Below are 7,500 nucleotides of genomic sequence, written 5' to 3'. Positions count from 1 at the left end.
AGCTAAAAGAAGAACACTCTGTAGTGCACGTGAACACGTGCACAGCAGCTCAGGATCATTACCTGAGCCTCAATCAGACGTGGTTATAAAAAGATCCATACAATCAGTGCAGGCCACGCCCACTCCTCCTCCGCTGCTGCTAATCAGGAACCTTCACATGGAAATACAGTCTGTTTGGAACCAAGCGTGTGTGTGTGTGTGTGTGTGTGTGTGTGTGTGTGTAACTAACTTTAGCATCTGCATTATATCATCACGGAAAACAGACACAATATTCACGTCATGAAACGAAAAAGGCCATTTTCAATAATTATTATTTATATTAATTCCAACAAGTTCATTTTGTCCTGTTTTTGAATAATATGTGAAAGTTTGATTTAAATTTTTACAGGAAATTTACTTTGATGTCCTGACATGTTTCGACTGTCAACTGCCAGTCTTCTCCAGAGGCATCTGCTGATCGCTTTGATGTGTCCTTGACTTCCGCATAGTAATTCCATCAAGTTTAATTTTTCTTCATTTTGAATAATATGTTGCTGGAATTACAACGTCTGAATAAATGAAACTTTAACATATTATTTTTTTATTTAGTTTTGAAAAAATGTTAGTATTTGAACTATCTATTTTTATTATTTTTTTAATTATTATTTTAAATATATTTTTTACAATTTTTTTTAATTACTTTTATTTTTATTTTTTGTTAGGAGAGGAGTTAGGAAAAGGCCATCTCGTTTGTTTTAACAATCAGACACACTTCCACTAGGTGACGTAATAATCTGACGGTGGTGAAGGTTAGTGACGTCTGTCATGGTGAAAAAATTACACATTTCCTATATAATGTCATAAATCACAGGTTTGAATGTAAATCAAAGGAAGAGGTTACCATGGCTACGAGGAACTAAAGGTAAACTAAAAGAACGTCACAGTGAGAATGGTTGATCACACTCACCTTCTACTCACTAATATTAATTATGATTAATAAAACATCATGTGGATAAAAAATGTCTGTTTTCTTTTTCTAGAACCACAGAGTGTCTGTTTTATGTCAGTTATAATCTGATTATATGTCTACATATAATAATATATGGGTTTTACATTATTTAAAGTTGTTCAAGGCATATAATTGCATTGGTAACTTAAATGATCTCCATTACTTGTCGGCCATCGTGAGTTTTCGTGAGCGCTTGGGTGTGCGTGTCCCTTTAAATGTTGTTGATGCAAGGAATTGTGGGTCAGCATTATCTTGTCTCCTTTGGTAAAGGATGTATCAGTGTTTCCTAGGCTAAAGGAGGTTATAAAGGAAACATTGAGCCTTCTTTCCTTAGCTTAAAGAGAACTTGAACGCTCCTTATCGTGGCCACCACTTAAACACTTCCGGTGGTGAAGGAACAGTGGATAGGAAAGGAGATAGGAGGGACTATTTGGACGTAGCCCTTGTCCTCTCTAAGGACTTCCTGTCGACTCTAAGGACTTCCTGTCGTCTCTAAGGACTTCCTGTTCTGTCTTACCTGATCCTGTCGAGCATACGATGCGTGGTGTTTCCGTCACTCTGACAGTTCCCTGCGTACTGCCCCCTGCTGGATGCCCCCTGGTCCCTCCTCAGAGCCATGGCTCCGTGCGTGAGGACGGACACACCCTTAGCAATGCGTCTGCGCATAAAGGAGAGAACGGCGTGAGCGAGAGGATGCCAGACTTCTTGGTTTTTTTTCCGTTCCTACCTCCTAGGCTCATCCCTCCATCCTTGCGGTCGAACAGCAAACAACGCCTTGGGGAGCCCCTCCAGACCCAGTCCGGAGAGAGCCGGGCCCACCGCGAACCACATGTGACTGGGCCCAGCCTGGCCCGCCGCCCATGCCGCCCGGAAAACCAGCTCCGCTTCTTCCAGGGAGCAGTAAAGCAGGCGCACCTGGGGAAAGAACCACAGATAATCACAGAGAATGGTTTCTAAGTGTTAGCCAGAGCTAGCGAAGCTAAGATATTTACAGTTTTATCAATTTTCCCAACAGATCATTTCTAAACATTAAACACTGCAGAGTTTTCCAACAAAGCTTAGAAATTAAAAAGCAGGAGTTTCTTAACTTGTTTTAGCCAGAGCTAGCTAGCGTAAGCTAAAGTCTGTGTGCTAATATTGAAATAAAATCAATTTGTGGTTTTTAGGAGTTCTTTGTTTGCCCAAAGATGTTTTCTAAGCAGCAAACACTGAGAAGTCTTTTAACAAAAGCAAGGACTTCTTTAGCTTGTTTTTAGCCAGAGCTAGCTGATATTTGCTAAAGAATTTATGCTAATAATAAAATGAATGCATTTCATTACTTTTAGGACAGTTTTAAGTGTTAATAAGATTTTCTAAGCTGTAAACACTCTACAGAGCTACGTGTTGTTAGCTAATGTTTAAACCCAAGACATATTTAGTGTCAACTATCACCATGTTTCTTCTAATCAGCAAAAAAAGAGGCTCAACTGTAACAAGGCAAGAGTTTATTTGCAGGAGCTAGCTCATGTTAGCATATCTCTATGCTAATAATTAGGTTAAATAATTTCATGGCTTTTAGGGATTCTTTGTTTGAACACTTTGACCTCTTAGTTGTCCACAAATGTGTTTTCTAAGCAGCAAACATGAGAAGTCTTTAGCTAGTTTTAGCCGGAGCTAACTGATGTTTGCTGATGTCTGCATGCTTGTTATGTTCCTTGTGATGGTGTCGAGGAGTAAAGGTAAGGAACAATAACAAAACCAGAATAAAAGACAAGGAAACAGAAATAAAGTTGTGTTTGTTTATAACGAAATAAATACTCAGACAAATCAAATATCAACTGTTGAACTAAAAGAGAACAGTTTACAACAAACCTTCAATAAAACACACCTACAAACATAAACCCAACAAATAACTACCAACTAAAATTCCACAAAGGTCCACAGACAGACACAGACAGACACAGACACCCTCCTCTCACAGGAGTAACACATGAGCTCACAACAAATGACAGACAGACCATGAGTGTTCACTAGCCACTGCTGGCTGATGTCTGCAGCTGGAATTTGAAGGCCAGCTGATCAGTGGCTGATCAGCTGCACTGCTGTAGCTGGGCGGGGAAAAGGCTAACACCCCCCATTTAAAATCCAAACTCCAGTTTGGAAACAATATTCCTCAATTACCTGAAGTCATGCCACCTACATGACTTCTAAAGTATTGGACCTCTTTTCATCCTCTCCCTTTTTGGTAGGGGCAGCAACAAGCATGCTGCTTGATGAAAGCAGCTGAACCAACGTCAATGTTCACAGACGCATCAGTCGCCACACAGACCAAGACAGCTGAAACTGAGGAGGCAGAGACGACATGTTCTGGCTTCATCTCATCTCCACAGCTCTAGGTGCCCACTCTGTAATGCAAAGGTTGTTGTGAATCAAGAGCGTCTTTCGATGGCGCTTAGGGTTAGTGATCACGTAATTAGTTGCAGAATTTTCCCTTCACTTTAAAGGAGCCTGAGAACCGTGCACTGCGTGCTGAACACAGTGCAAGCATCTGATCACAACAGCTCTCAGTTCTTCACTAGACACTACATTCTAAATAAAAAATGACAGTTTCCCAACAGACTCACAAATATCACAACCTGCAGAACAACACTTTGTTAGTGAATGGTCATTCCTTCTGAGCTTCCATCAAGACCTCACGGGTCGGTGGAAGAAACTTTTTCAAAGTCACCTCAGGAGCTGGATACACTTTCCCTCCAGCAATGTCGTTTTAAAAGATCAATGCCTGAAATGGCAAAATGGGGGCGTACAGCAACAGGAAAGACTCCAGTAACAAGACCTGACTTCACATACACACTGTGGATGGAGCTGGAACTAGCTGCATTTCAATCTCCTTCACAATAGTCTGTTAAATGACAGGATATTCAACAGAATGAATGACTTCGAACCTCCCGTGTCTCAAGACATTAACGGGCCTCTGGTCTTCAGCATACTTGTAAGAGAGACAAAGGTTTTGAAGATGAATAGTTTGAAGCATTCATCAGGAAACTTTAACTCATCAAACAATCACGGTCACCAGGGATCACAGTTTGGATCAATCCCATCCTCGCTGGCTCAACCCGACACTTTCTCCTGTCTAACCTTAAAGGCCTCACATTCGGCAATTACGTGTCCAGGTTTTTGATAAGGGAAGCATTTTCCATCAGACCTATAGCTAGGGGAAGGTGCCTGCACAACCTTTTTCCATTCACCATATCTGGAGAGAACCTCACGATGGGGCGGAGAGTCACACTTCATAAAATTACTTTTATACGTGTACACAAACTCATCAGCCAGTACTGCTGCTTGTTGCAGGATGGAGATCTTCTTCTCATTTTAGTACACAGCTATTTGGTTGAGAAGACCATTCTTGAATTCCTTGAACAGAACAAGTTCTCTTAGAGAGGATAAATCACCAACTTTGCTGACAACACACCAACGATCAAATAAGATACATTTCTCCCTGGCAAAATCAAAGGCTTGGAAATCCCTCCTTTTCAGGCTGCAAATAAGCCTCAGGCACTAACTCATAGACTCTTACATTTTTTCTTTTAAGAATGTCATAATTTAAACTGTCTTCAATCGAAAGAGATGACAGCGCTTCCTGAGCTTTTCCTGTAAACTTACATTGTAATAAAATCGCCCACACCTCCGGTGGACAATTCACTGCAGATGCAATGAGCTCAAAAACACCAAAGAAATATTCTTACTTACATCGAATCCCATATTAGGTTGATCTGGACCACTAGGAGAAATACACGCCTTGGACTGCATCTCCAATTGAGCCATATGGACAGCTGTGTCCACTTCCACTTCCACAACCTTTTTAACTCCAACTGAAACTCACGCTCCTTTTGTTGCTCATCCTCCTCCATCTCCAACTGAAGACCAGTCAAGCAAACCTTCAGTCTAGCATTCTTATGAGAGCTGGGAGTGGTTTCTATGGAAAATGAGTCAAAACGTGGTAAGGTGAATGGCTTTTGTACCTCAAAAGAAGTCTCTACGTTGGGTGTTTGGGCCGACAAGAAAGGAAAAATAATAAATGAACGCCAGACGGAATATCTGGTTCAGATCAGCTGAGCACTCCCTGTTCTAATCTGAGTTAGCTGATGCTAAGAACAAAATGGTGCACCACACCAACAACAAAAATGCACTTGGCAACAACCAATACACAACCAAATACTTAATTCTATAACTCTTTGCCATTTAAAGATCCCGGACAAGCCCCCAACTGTTACATTCCTTGTGGTGGTGTCGAGGTGTAAGGGACAATAATAAAACCAGGATAAAGGAGAAGGAAACAGAAATAAGGTTGTGTTTATTTATAACAAACTAAAGACTCAGTCAAATCAAATATTTACGGTTGAACTAAAAGAGAAAGGTTTACAACAAAACACACATCTAAACATAAACCCAACAAATAACTACAAACTAAAATTCCACAAAGGTCCACAGACAGACACCCTCCTCTCACAAGCGGAACCAAGACGACAGACAGACCACAGACCTTGAGTGTTCACTAGCCACACTGCTGACTGGGGTCTCCAGCTGGAATTTGAAGGCCAGCTGATCATTGGCTGGGCGGGGAAAAGGGCGTGGCCTGCCGGATCAGGAAAGTGGCAGACATACAGCAGAGCATGTAATAATGCTAATAATAAAATGAAAGCATCTATAGGCTTTTAGGACTTCTCTGATTTAACATTTGTTTTTAAAACAGTTTTATGTATTAATATAATGGTTTCTAAGCCGTAAACACTCACCAGTAAAAGAGAAAGAGTTTAGGAGCTTGTTTCTAGCTAGCTGGAGCTACGTGTTGTTAGCTAATGTTTGAAAAAAATAAAAAAAGAATGGCTTTAAGGATTTCAAACACTACATGAATAGTCTTAACTATCATCATATTTCTTCTAATCAGCAAAAAAAGGATTAACTTGAACAAAGCAAGAGTTTATTAGCTTGTTATTAGCTAGAGCTGCGTGTGAATGGATATGTGCTATGTTTATTGGTTCTGTGTTTTATTGTTGCTGCACTGGCGCTCTCTGTAAATTAAGTTCCTAACGAATGAATAAAGTATATTTGAATTTGAATTTGAGAGCTAGCTCACATTATTTAAAGTCTTTGTTTTCCCCGCTTTTTTGTCTTAATTTCCAATTTTTCATCAATTGATTTACTAATACTGCCACACTGTAAATAAACTATATCAGAGAAATGCAGTTAAAACAATTAAAACAGGATTATTGTTGCTTCTGTTCAGATGAAGCTCATTCTGAAGCATATTTGAGTGATATTTTGGAACGATGCGTCTCATGTTAAATAGGCTAACGCTCCTTCCTCCTCTTCATCTTCATCCTCCTCTTCATCCTACTGCTGCTCTAAGCTCTTTCCATGCTTCCTTTATTACTAAGGATTATATTCATTTACACTTCAATGTCGCGAGCACACTCACACACTCTCAGCACAGCGAGCTGCACTTGAAACACGAGGTCTGTTTCCACTTCATACATTATTAAAGATGAAGCCGGAGCATGGACCTGCAGATACAAGACAGTTCTTTCACAAGACGTTTGGCCAGCGACTAAAACCCACCAGTGTGGCATGTTTGTTTAGTCCCACGTCACACAGGAAGTGGGAATGACTCGCTGCATGTGTCGCTCGGCCTTCACCAGCGTATATATTTAGCCTCCCATCAGGATGTCTGATACTTCACGTCCTCCTCTGCGTGGAGGCGGGCGTCCACTCCTCCGTCTGTCTTCTTGGAACTAGTTCTGATTTGTCGAGCCATCAATCAGAAGCGATGACATTCATTTTTTAAAGCTCGGGACTCATTTTGGCAGGAAAACATTTTCTCTGAGCAGGGATGGAGTTCATCACTTATCCTGACAACAGAGCGGGTCACTTCATCAAGGATTCAAGTTTTTCCACTAAATCAGGACTCGTGGATCCCTGAACTCCTCTGAGAACTAGAACAACACCTGGGAGGGTGCTTTCACAGCGGTTAAGTCCGGGACTTGGTCCAAATGGGTAGAGAACAGCTGATCATTTTAGAACCTTGGTTTGTCTCGGTTTGCGACTAACTTCTGATCCATTCCAAACATCCTCTGGTCCATGAGCTAACTAGTTTGTTCTTTACCAACATTCAACAACGGAGCAGCAACAAGTTGACACACTGTTGGTGGTTTTAAAGCCCTGTTTTGCACCGTTGCCAGTTTTCCTGATCACTCACAATGTCGTGCGCTTTACGTCATCGCCGATACTTACTATGTTTGATCCATTCTGAGAGCGGTTGCGTTCACAGCGCTCCTATTGGAAACGCTCTGAGACCCACAGAAACAATCACTTGGTTTGCGTGTTCACACTGACCAAACAAGGAGGACTATCAGAGTAAATGAATCCTAGAGCGTTTTAACCACTCTAGGCTTCGTCGGTGTGAACGCACCATCAAAAAAAGTCAGGACTCAAACAAGACCCTCGTAGCAGTCTTCACCAAAACGATTCAGTTC

General features: G+C 41.2%; 1 pseudogene; it reads right to left on the bottom strand.

Annotated features, from left to right (window-relative positions):
* LOC114460957 (glutamate receptor ionotropic, NMDA 2D-like) overlaps window positions 1-7,500 on the bottom strand; it is a 57,523-nt pseudogene that overhangs the window by 44,097 nt on the left and 5,926 nt on the right.

The sequence above is a fragment of the Gouania willdenowi genome, unplaced genomic scaffold (genome assembly GCF_900634775.1).
Source record: "Gouania willdenowi unplaced genomic scaffold, fGouWil2.1 scaffold_85_arrow_ctg1, whole genome shotgun sequence".
Classification (NCBI taxonomy): Eukaryota; Metazoa; Chordata; class Actinopteri; order Blenniiformes; family Gobiesocidae; genus Gouania; species Gouania willdenowi.
Note: the sequence above shows the minus strand (reverse complement) of the source record. Positions and strands in the feature narration are given on the sequence as shown.